Below are 12895 nucleotides of genomic sequence, written 5' to 3'. Positions count from 1 at the left end.
TGCCCTAGGAACAAGCTGAGGACATCTCCTTGGACACCTGGGAACCCCTATAGAGTCAAGTTTCTTGCCAACCCTAAAATGGCTCCCTTAATTAAGATATTTACTTTCATGCTCCCATAACTACCCTTCCTCCATCACAACCATCCCATTCCCCTCAATCTCTCCCCATCCGCCCTTCTCCCTTCTCTCTCCCCCTCACCCCACACCCAAGTTCCAAATTTTTGCCAGGCAGTCATGTCTATTTCCAATATCCATGAGGATGACTATGTTTTTCTTTGGGTGCATCTTCTTATTTAGCTTCTCTAGGATCATGAATTATAGGCTCAATATCCTTCATTTATGGATAGAATGCACTAATGAGTGGGTACATACCACATTCCTCTTTTTAAGTCTGGGCTTTCTCACTCAGTAAAGTGTTTTCTATTTCCATCCATTGGCATGCAAAATTCAAGATGTCATTGGTTTTTTTACCACTGAGTAATACTCTAATGCATATATATTCCACACTTTCTTCATTCATTCTTCCATTGAGGTGCATCTAGGTTGTTTCCAGGATCTGGCTATTACACATAATGCTGCTATGAATGTAGTTGGACAAATGTTTTTGTAGTATGATAGGGCATCTCTTGGGTATATTCCCAGATGTGGAATTGCTGGATCCTGGAATAGGTTGATCCCAAATTTCCTGAGAAACTGCCACACTGATTTCTAAAGTGGTTGTACAAATTTGCATTCCCACCAGCAATGGAAGAGTGTTCCCTTTACTCCACATCATCTCCAGCATAGGCTATCTTTCGTGTTTTTGATTTTAGCCATTCTGACAGGTGTAAGATGGTATCTCAAAGTTGTTTTGATTTGCATTTCCCTGATAGCTAAGGAGGTTGAGCATGACCTTAAGTGTCTTTTGGCCATTTGAACTTCTTCAGTTGACAATTCACTATTCAGATCAGTACCCTGAGGGAGGACTCTCATTGATTAATAAAGAAACTGCGTTGGCTTTTTGATAGGGCAGGATTTAGATAGGTGGAGTAGACAGAACAGAATGCTGGGAAGTTAGTCAATCACCATGCCTCTCCTCTCTGGGACAGACACTATGGAAACAGTCGCCAGGTCAGAAGACACAAGGACATGATTTAACATCTCCAGTAGCTGTCAGAGATGACTTACTCAGGTTTTTAGCTTTCTACCTTGTAATCGACTCTAACAAAGCATCAACTTCTAAAGATCCAAAAGGATCCAAAGAAGGTAGATGGATACCTATAGGAATGAATGATCTAAAAGAAATTAAGCAAGCTGTTATAACTTATGGCTTGCAGTCTATATTTGTTAGGAAAATGATAAAGACATAGGCTTATAACATTAAGATGACACCACATGACTGGATTTAGTTAGTTTCAGCAGTCCTAGATGTTGGGCCCCGATTGATGTTTAAATGTTATTTAATCAAAGAGGTCAAATTTTAGAACAACAAGGAAAAGCAAAGGACTTGAGACTTTCCAAGATCATATTCTTGGTGAAGGGACTTGTGCTGACCCACAGGTTCAAGCTCTTTACAATGAACAAATCTTGTCCCTATGACACAAAGCAGCCTTATATGCTTGGGACAGGATTCAAAAATAGGAAAACAAATTGAATCATGTTGTTAGGTTAAACAGGGCCAGAGAGAACCCTTTAGTGACTTTTTACAAAGATTAACTAAGGCTGTACAAGTAGAAGTGACAGGCCCAGATGCTAGACAAGTACTTATTGAATCTCTGAATTTGAAAATTCCAACATAGAATGCAAAAAGATACTTGGGTCTTTAAAGGTTACATTATAATGATGAATCTTGGGTAGAACAAGTGATTTCCAAAGCAATGAGGAGATATCAAAATGCCAAATGTTCTAATTGTGGAAGAATAGGACATCTGAGAAGGGACTATAGAAAAGAAATTCCTTGGAATAATATCTCCTCTGGGAATGGTAAGAGTAGGAGGACCCAGTCTTCAGGTATATGTAGAAGCTGTGGCAAAGGCTGACATTGCACCAATGAATGCAGATCAACAACAGACAGACAAGGCAACCTGATATCATTGGGAAACTCCTTGAGGGACCTCTTGCAGGCCCCCAAACCAAAAGTGGCCCAGTCATTCCCAGTAACTCTGGAGGACATGTCTCACTAGGAAAATTAAAAAGTCAAGAGCCTTCTGTAAAAGACCATACAGTTCTGGATAATGGAATAAACATGTAGGATAAATGGAAAACTCAGATAGGAATTAAGAACCAAATATTCTGGTAGACTTCTAGAAATGATCAAAAACCAAAGCTAAGAGTACTTATAAATGATAATATAATTGTTGGTCTGATAGGTACAGGTGCAGACATGAATATCATTACTCCAGAGTTTTGGCATCCAAATTGGCCTCTTTAAGAGGGAGATGTTCAATTACTAATAATTGCCACCATATCTCAAGTTAATCAAAGCACTAGATGGGTTGACTCCATAGGGCCAAAGTTCTGAGAGGGAAACTGAGGTCATATGTGGCTAATATTACAGTAAATTTATGGGGTCATGACCTACTTTAGGAATGGAATGCCCAGGTTAACATTCCTGCAGTCCCAGGAACTCATAGTTCTGGAAAGGCTATTATAAGTTACTATACATAGGTTACCAGGCATTAGGTTGTGAAAGAACACAAAGCAACTAGCATAACTTTAGAGGTACCCACTGACCTACCTTTAAAATATCTAACTGAGAAACAAACATGGGTTAAACAATGGCCTCTAACTGAAGAAACGCTATAGGCTTTAGATCAGCTGGTACAAAAACAATTAGATGCTCCCCATATTGAAAAATCAACCAGATCTTGGAATTCTCCTTTATTTGTTGTTTAAAAGGAATCTGGTAAATGGACAGTGGTGACAAGTAAGAGCTGTCAACAAGTTAATTCAACCTATGTGCCTTCTACAATCTGGAATTCCTCTGTCCTCTTTATTACCAAAAGAATGGTCTCCTATAGTTATTGATTTGAAAGATTGTTTTTACAATATACCTTTACAAGAAACGGATAGAGAAAAATTTGCCTTCACAGTACCTACTTATAAACATTCTCAGTCTACTAGGAGATATCAATGGACCATTCCCCCACAGGGAATGCTCAATAACTTCACTTTTTGTCAATACATTAAAAGTCAGCCATTGGAAATAATATGTAAGCAATTTCCTAAGTCTATAATCTACCATCACAAGGATGACATATTGTTATATGATTCAAATACAGATATTTTAGAAAGAATAATTGAAGAAATAAAGAAAATTTTGCCTAAATGGGGATTACAAACTGCCCCTGAAAAAATATAGAGAGGATATTCTGTCAATTACCTAGGTTATAAAATAGACTTACAGAAAATTAGAACAAAAAAGGCACAAATAAGAGAGACCAGTTTTGGATTCTGAATGACTTTCCAAGATTGTTAGGAGACATTTCCAGTCTATGACCAACTATTGGGATAACACCTGATCTAATAATTCATTTAAACAAAACCTTAGATGGTGATAAAGACTGTAATATTCCCAGAGAATTAAGCACTGAAGCAGAAAAGTAATTGATAATTGTTGAGGAGAAATTACAGGAGGCAATAGGGTAAATCTTAATTGTATTCTAGTCATATTGCCCTCCAGAATTTCTCCTACAGGAATTTTAATGAAGAAGGATGGTATTATCTTAGAATGGATCTTTTTACCACATAAACCAAGTAAAATTAAAAACTTATGTGGAAAAATTTTCTGAATTAATTATAAAAGTTAAATTGAGATTTTGTGAATTAGCAGGTATAGGCCCAGCAAAGATTATAATGCCTTTCACTGCTGATGAAATAAAAAAGTTTTGGGAAGACAATAAACCATGGCAAAGAGCTTGTACTAATATTTTGGGAGAAATTAATAGCAATTATTTCAAAAGAGATAAACTTAATCTTATAATAAGAACTTCTTGTATTCGTCCCTGAATTGTACATGATACTCCAACAACTGGGTCACATACATTTTATACTGATGCAAATAAATCAGGGAAGGCAGGTTACAAATCAGAAGAATTAAGTAAAGTGAAACAAAGCAAAATTATATGCTATTCTCATGGTGCTAAGCGATTTTCAAAACCTCTTAATATAGATACTGACTCACAATATGCAGAAAGAGTTGTTTTGAATATTGAAAACCACTGAATTTATACCAGGTGATACAGAATTGACTTCGTTATTCATATAGGTTCAAGATATAATTAGGAATAGTTTTTGTCCATATACATAACACACATACAATCCTATATGGGTCTGCCAGGTCCTCTAGCACAAGGTAATGGAGAAACTGGTCAATTATTGGTTGGATGCATGTTGCAGGCCTCAGAATTTCATAAGAAATCCTGTCAATAGTAAAGGTTTTAAAAAAGAGTTTTCTATTACATGGCAACAAGCTAAGGATATTATCAAAAAATGTCCTACTTGTTCTTTCTATATCCAAACACTGTTGCCTCTATGGACTAATCCAAAGGGTATTCAAAGGAATGTGATCTCGCAGATGAATGTGTTCCATTTTATGGAATTTGGTAAATTAAAATATGTGTACCACACCACAGACATGTATTCATGTTTTCAATGGGCAACTGCTTTAAGCTCAGAAAAGGCTGATTCAGTAATCACACATTTATTAGAAGTTATAGCCATTATGGATATACCTGCACAAATAAAGACAGATAATGGTCCAGCATATGTCTCTAAGAAAATGAAACATTTCTTGCTTATTATAATATTAAGCATATTATAGGTATACAACACAATCCTACAGATCAGGCAATTATAGAAAGATCAAATAGAACTATAAAGGATATGTTAAACAAACAGAAAAGGGTGGAAAATATCCCCAGCAATAAATTACATAATGTTTTATTAACCCTGAATTTTCTTAATGCTAATGAGAAAGGGACAACAGGAACAGAGAAACATTGGATAATAGAAGTCTTCTGAATTAAATCAGCCAGTATATTTCAAGGATGTGCTGACCTCACAATGAAAGCCAGGAAATGTTCTACATTGGGAAGGGGTTTTACTCTTGTTTCCACAAGAGATAAAAATCTGTGGATACCATCAAAATTAATAATGATTCACTTTCAAAGAAGAAACCTCTTGAAAAATAGAAATGACAGCTCATCCACAATGGTGACAACCATACAGGTGATAAGGAAACATCTTAAGCATTGGGGCAGGGTTCTGGTCTTGTCATTGCAGGAAAACACTCACCTTCAAAAGGTGAAGAGACCATGGACATCTAGATGCCTAAAGAGGAAAAGATTATTATCCAGATAGGTTCAGCAAGCAAAGACAATTATGACTTATGAGGACAGGTCATCTGATGGTAAGAATCTCAAAACTTAAACTAAAATAATATTCAGGATTCACTTAAAAATCAAAGCTGGCTTTAGAGTTGGACATTGGCTCTGTCCTCTAATTCAAAACATGTTGTTAAAATAAAAATTCAGAGTTTCTGTCTGTAAGGTTCCATGATATGGGACAGAAAAAATAATTTAGAAAAACTTTTAGTTTTCTTCATATATATGTTTGTATCTATCATACATTTCATTGAATATATATGTCTGTATATGACTGTATAAATAATATTTGAGTTTTACACAATGAACAATGAATTTTCTTGCAGTAATTTTTGAAGTTTCCAGGAAGAAGATGGGGGTTCCACAACAACAACTCCACCTGGTTGGTATGATGTTATGATGCTGATAGCACTACTATAAGACCTGTTTTTCATACCAGCTGCTTAAGATGGTTTCAAATTGGTTATCTGAAATGTACTTTTCTACAATGTTCTGGCCAGAACTCCAAATAGTAACCTCAGAAAAATCCTACCAAATACTCAGAGATTATTTTCAATTATACCAGATGGAATTTAACCATCATTTTACTTTCACAGGATCACATAGAAAGAATATCATCCCCATGGCAGCTGGAAGTAATTCGAGAAGACAACATCCCTTCTCCCAACAAAGTTTGTTCTCAGGGTTAGAGACATCATTTAGTGGTTTTTATAACTGGTATAGGGTTGGGGTTGGAGGAGAAATTATGTAGTCTCAGGGATTTCTTTGAAAAAAAGAAAGTGGGAAAATTGGATGGGATAATAGAGTAGTGAGCTTATCACACGAACAATAATAGTGAGTAATAGAATGATGCTTGTGAGCTCTTATTTATATTCAATTTACATTGGTATAGATTCTTGCATATTGATACAAACTTAAATTATATTGAATATGTGCCTATTTTTTCTATAATATTTGTATATCTAGGCAAAGTTATTTTGTCATATTGTATGCATGTATGTTTCTAACTTTTCTTAAAATATTTTTGTATATTGATACAATTTTAAGATATATTTATCATATTGCAATGGACATTTCTACCTCTGATCAAGATACTTATACATTGTTTATATTTTGAGGTCATTGTCCTCATTGGTTGCATAGTTGTTTATTATATAACAATCTTATATGGTGTCATAGTCTTTAAGTTATATAGGTATTAAGAATTATGGATCAATCATGTGTCCCTGTTCCTGCTCTGAGGAGATCAAATCAGACTGCTGAGTGTGTGCCATCCCTGGGAGGATGGTCAGGGAATGGAGCACAGGGCCCCTCCAGCTCCTGCTGCAGGGGGTTCTTTGCTCCACACGACCCTGCCTCCCCCAAGCCTGGCCTATTGTCTGTGAGATCCTTGGCCCAGGAACAGTGCCTGCTCCTACACTGAGGCTTTCCACCAGAGTGTGAGTTTCTGCCTGCTGGGCCAAGGGGCCCAGAAGGGAGTGCACAGCATATCTTGCTCCTGCTACAGGGCCTTCTTTGTTACACATGACTCTTCCCTCCCTTTTGTCTGTGAGGTCCTCAGACTACCAGGAGTCCCTGTTCCTATGCTGAGGAGAACACTCCAGACTGGTAAGTGTGTGCCATCCTGGGGCAGACAGTCAGGGAAGGGAGCACAGGGTCCATCCAACTCCTGCTGCAGGGTCTTCTTTGATCCACAAGACTCTGCCTCCCACAAGCTAGCCCTATTTTCTGCGAGGTCCTTGGCCCAGGAACAGTTTCTGCTCCTGCACTGAGGAGATCCACCCAGAGTGTCAGTCATAGCATAGATTGGACCAAGATGCAAGACTCTCCTGGATGCATTTGAAGGAAGAGATGGGCAGGCACCAATGCAAGAATTCCTCCAACAACCTGAAAGGCAACATGACAACATCAGAATCCAGGGATCATGCAACAAGAAGATTTGAACACCCTATTCCAGAAAAAGTAGAAGAAATCAACTTTAAATGTAACATTATGAAAATAATGGAGGACCTTAAACAGGATGTGAAAAACTGCTTTAAAGAAATGAAGAAGACAAATAAAAAGGTAGAAGAAATGAATAAATCTCTCAAAGATTTCCAAGAACACCAAGAAAAAGCAATCAAACAGGTAATGGAAACAGTTCAGGACTTGAACAATGAAGAAAGCACAAACTGAGGGAAGGCTGGATATGGAAAATCTGGGTAAATGAACAGGAACTACAGAGTCAGTATAACCAACAGATTACAAGATATAGAAGAAAGAATCTCAGACACTGAAGATACAATAGAGGAAATAACTTCATTGATTAAAGAACACAAGAAATCCAACAAATACTTAACACAAAACATCCAGGAAATCTGGGACACCATGAAAAGACCAAACCTAAGAATAATTGGGGTAGAAGAAGAAGAAGAATTAAAGCTCAAAGACCCAGAAAATATATTCAACAAAATTATAGAAGAAAACTTTTCTAACCTAACTATGAAGGAAAAGAAGCATACAGAACATCAAATAGACTGGATCATAAAAAAGCATCCCCTTGCCATATAATAATCAAAACACAAAACATACAGAATAAAGAACGAATACTAAGAACTGCAAGGGAAAAAGGTCAAGTAACATATAAAGGGAAACCTATCAGAAATACACCTGACTTCTTAATGGAAACCGTGAAAGCCAGAAGGTCTTGGATAGATGTGCTGCAGACACTAAGAGACCATGGATGCAAGCCCAGACTACTATATCCAGCAAAGCTTGCATTCACCATCAATGAAGAAAACAAGATATTCCAGGACAAAAGCAGATTTTAAAAGTATGTAGCCACAAACCCAGCCTTCCAGAAAATACTAGAAGGAAAATCACGAACCAAGGAAGCCAACAACACCCATAATAATACAAGCATCTGACAACGTTCCACCAGCACAAAACACAAAAGGGAAGCACACAAACACTACCATCAGAAAAATTAACTGGTGCTAACAAGCACTGGTCATTAATATCACTTAATATCAATTCACCTACAAAAAGGCACAGGTTAAGAGAATGGATATGAAAACAGGATCCAACATTCCTCTGTTTACAAGAAACACACCTCAAACTCAAAAACAGACACTACCTCAGAGCAAAGGTTTTCCAATCAAATGGACCAAAGAAACAAGTGGGTGTGTCTATTGTAATATCTAACAAAATTGATTTCAGACTAAAATCAATCAGAAGAGATAGAGAAGGACACTTTATACCCATAACAGGAACAATTGATCAGGAGGAAGTCTCAATTCTGAATATCTATGCCCCTAATACAAAAGCACCCATATGTAAGATAAACATATGTAAGATAAACATCACTAGAACTCAAAGCATACATCAAACACCACACTCAAATAGTAGATTTCAACACTCCTTTCTCACCAATGGACAGGTCAGCCAGACAGAAACTTAACAGAGAAATAAGAGAACTAACAGATGTAATGAACCAAATGGACTTAACAGACATCTATAGAACATTCTACCCAAACAGAAAAGAATATACCATCTTCTCAGTATCTCATGGAACCTTCTCAAAAATTGATGACATAATTGGTAACAAAGCAAACATCCATGAATACAAAGAAATTGTAGTAACCACCAGTGTATCAGATCACTATAAAAACAGAATTCAACAACAATTCTACCCCTAGAAATCCTACAAACTCATGGAAACTGAACATTCAACTACTGAACCATCCCTGGGTCAACGAAGAAATAAAGAAAAAATTAAAGTCTTCCTTGAATTCAATGAAAATAAAGAAACAACATACCCAAACCTATGGGACACGATGAAAGCAGTGCTAAGAGGAAAGTTCATCGCACTAAGTGCCCACATAAAGAAAACGGAGAAAGCACACATTAGAGACTTAACAGCACACATGAAAGATCTAGAAAAAAAAGAAGCAGACTCACCCAGGGGGAGTAGAAGACTGGAAATAATCAAACTGAGGGCTGAAATCAACAAAATAGAAACACAGAAAACTATCCAAAGAATTAAGGAAACAAAAAGGTCGTTCTTAGAGAAAATCAACAAGACTGACAAACCCCTATCCAAACTAATCAAACGGGAGAGAGAGAACATACAAATTAATAAGATCAGAAATAAAAGGGGGAACATAACCACAGACACAGAGGAAATTCAGAGAATCATTAGATCTTATTATAAAAGCCTGTATGCCACAAAATTGGAAAATGTAAAAGAAATGGACTTGGTTTTAGATAAGTACCATATACCAAAATTAAAACAAGACCAGGTGAACAATTTTTTCTCATTTTTTTATTAAAAATTTTCATCTCTTCCCTTCCTCCTCCCCCTTCCCTCCCCTCCCTTCCACCCATACCCCTACTCCCTCCCTCTCCAAGCCAAAGAGCCATCAGGGTTTCCTTCACTATGTTAAGTCCAAGGTCCTCCCAACTCCCCCTAAGTCCAGGAAGATGAGCAACCAAACTGACAAGGCTCACAGTGAGCCCTTCCATGCTGTAGAGTTCAAGCACATCACCATTGTCCTCGGGTTCTCAATCCTCCTCCACCGTCAGCCACATTCAGAGAGTCCAGTTTGGTCCCCTGTTCCATCAGTCCCATTCCAACTGGACTTGGTGGTCTCCCGTTAGATCTGTCCCACCGTCTTAATGGGTGAACGCACCCCTCACAGTCCTGACTTCCTTGCTCATGATCTCCCTCATTTTGCTCCTCATCAGGACCTTGGGAGCTCAGTCCAGTGTTCCTATGTGGGGCTCTGTCATTTTCTCCATCCAACGCCAGGTGAAGGTTCTATGGTGATATGCAAGATATTCATGAGTATGGCAATAGGATCTGGACATGTGTGGCACCCTCTCCTCAGCTGCCCAAGGACCTAGCTGGGGGCATCTTCCTGGACACCTGGGAACCCCTCTAGAGTCAAGTCTCTGCCAACCCTAGAATGGCTCCCTTAATTAAGATATATAATTCCTTGTTCCCATATCCACCCTTCCTATATCCCAACCACCCGATTCCCCGAAGCTCTTCCCATCCTCCACTTCACACTTTTCTCTCCCCATCCCCCCATCCCCCGATCCCACCCCACCCCCAAGTTCCCATTTTTTGTCCGGCAATCTTGTCTACTTCCAATATCCAGGAGGATAACTATATGTTTTTCTTTGGATTCACCTTCTTATTTAGCTTCTCTAGGATTATTTACGAATTATAGGCTCAATGTCCTTTATTTATGGCTAGAAACCAATTATGAGTGAGTACATCCCATGTTCAACTTTTTGAGCCTGGGTTACCTCACTCAGGATGGTGTTTTCTATTTCCATCCATTTGCATGCAAAATTCAAGATGTCATTGTTTTTTAACGCCGAGTAGTACTCTGTAGCGGCAGTCGGAGGAATTTGGAAATTGGAAATAACCGAAAATAGTCCTTTTAGAATAAATCACTTTTAATAAAAGGAGAATAAGGGAACTTACAGAGCCAAGGGTCCAGCGAAGCAGAGGGTGACGCGGGAAAAAACAGGGCCGTCCCTCCGGGACCCGGTTCTTTTTAAAGGTACCTTTCTCCCCTGGGGCAGCCACGCCCCTGAAAGCAGGGATTGGGCCAGCTGCCCCAACAGTACTCTAATATGTATATCTTCCACACTTTCTTCATCCATTCTTCCACTGAAGGGCATCTAGGTTGTTTCCAGGTTCTGGCTATTACAAATAATGCTGCTATAAACATAGTTGAACAAATGCATTTGTAATATGATTAGGAATCTCTTCAGTAAATTCCCAACCATGGGATTGCTGGGTCCTGGGGTAGGTTGATCCCAAATTTCCTGAGAAAGCTCCACACAGCTTTCCAAAGCGGTTGTACAAGTTTGCATTCCCACCAGCAATGGATGAGTGTACCCCTTACTCCACATCCTCTCCAGCAAAGGCTATCATTGGTGTTTTTGATTTTAGCCAATCTGACAGGTGTAAAATGGTATCTCAACATTGTTTTGATTTGCATTTCCCTGATTGCTAAGGAAGTTGAGCATGCCCTTAAGTGTCTTTTGGCCATTCAAACTTCTTCTGTTGAGAATCCTCTGTTCAGTTCAGTGCCCTATTTTTTAATTGGGTTAATTAGCATTTTAAAGTCTAGTCTCTTGAGTTCTTTATATATTTTGGAGATCAGATCTTTGTCTGTTGTGGGGTTGGTGAAGATCTTTTCCCAGTCAGTAGGCTGCCTTTTTGTCTTAGTGACAGTGTCCTTTGCTTTACAGAAGCTGCCAATGGAATCGAATAGAAGACCCGGATCTTAACTCACAAACCTATGAACACCCGATTTTCGATAAAGGAGCTAAAAGCACACAATGGAAGAAAGAAAGCATCTTCAACAAATGGTGCTGGCATAACTGGATGTCAACCTGTATAAGAATGAAAGTAGATCCATATCTATCACCATGCACAAAACTCAAGTCCAAATGGATTAAAGACCTCAATATCAATCTGAACACACTGAACCTGTTAGAGGAGAAAGTGGGAAGTACTCTACAACATTTGGGCACAGGAGACCAATTCCTACGTATAGCCCCAGCAGCACAGACATTAAGGGCAACATTTTTGCTGTTTATGGGTGTTTTGCTGCAGAGAGAATTTCCTCACTCAGTAGTCTCAGAAATAAACTGAAGCTTTTAAAATGCCAGTTTTCTGGGCTATGCTCCTAGCACGACCTCTGTCTCTTACGGGAGACAGAGAATTTTGATGGGGTCTGTGAGTAAAGTGCTACGGCTTGCTTGATGGCAATGTGGACTCGCTGTGTGCCTGGAACTGTGCACTGCTCAGGGGCACCAAATGGCTCAGAGGCACAAGCAGATCTACCATGTTAGCTGTGCTGTGCGCATGGCGGAGCTATGCTGAACTGTGCTGATCTTAGGCAGAAAACATCGTAATTATCATAATAACAGCACAGTTAAGGTTTAGACTGGGCAGGAAACAGGCGGTACTGTAGTACGTCTGCATGGTGCAACTTAAGATTTTAAGAAGTGCTTAGCATTTTAAGAAGTGCTCCTGGATAGTAAAGAATTACAGATTCACAACAGGACAGATTCAGGCATAAAGGACCTCTAAATGGATCATAGTGTTAGATAGACATATGTAGGCTTGGGAGAGAGAATAAAAAGCATTAAAAAGTCATAAAGTAAAGTTAATACTTTAAAAAAAGTCTTTAAAGAGAGAGAATAAAGTAAAATGATAGAGTAAAAATGAGCCACATAAAAATGGAAAATTCACAGAGAGTCTGGATTCTTTGTATTATTGTGTTTTCTTTGAATTTTTTTTGCCTGTAATGGAGCTAAGTACAGAGAAACATTTCATTATATGAGCTGCCAAGCTAAACCAGAATGGATATCATAAGGGTATTATGACTTCAGAATTTGGATCTAAGGATATGATCCTTTGGAAAAATTCTTTTGTTTTCACAGAGGATGAGACCCTGTGGATTGCTTTTATCCCAATATGGTATGATAGACCCTCCTGAACGGTTGTTGTGAACACCCTCAAAAAA

This window comes from Arvicola amphibius, chromosome X (genome assembly GCF_903992535.2).
Source record: "Arvicola amphibius chromosome X, mArvAmp1.2, whole genome shotgun sequence".
NCBI classification, from domain to species: domain Eukaryota; kingdom Metazoa; phylum Chordata; class Mammalia; order Rodentia; family Cricetidae; genus Arvicola; species Arvicola amphibius.
This window is presented reverse-complemented; position numbering follows the sequence as displayed.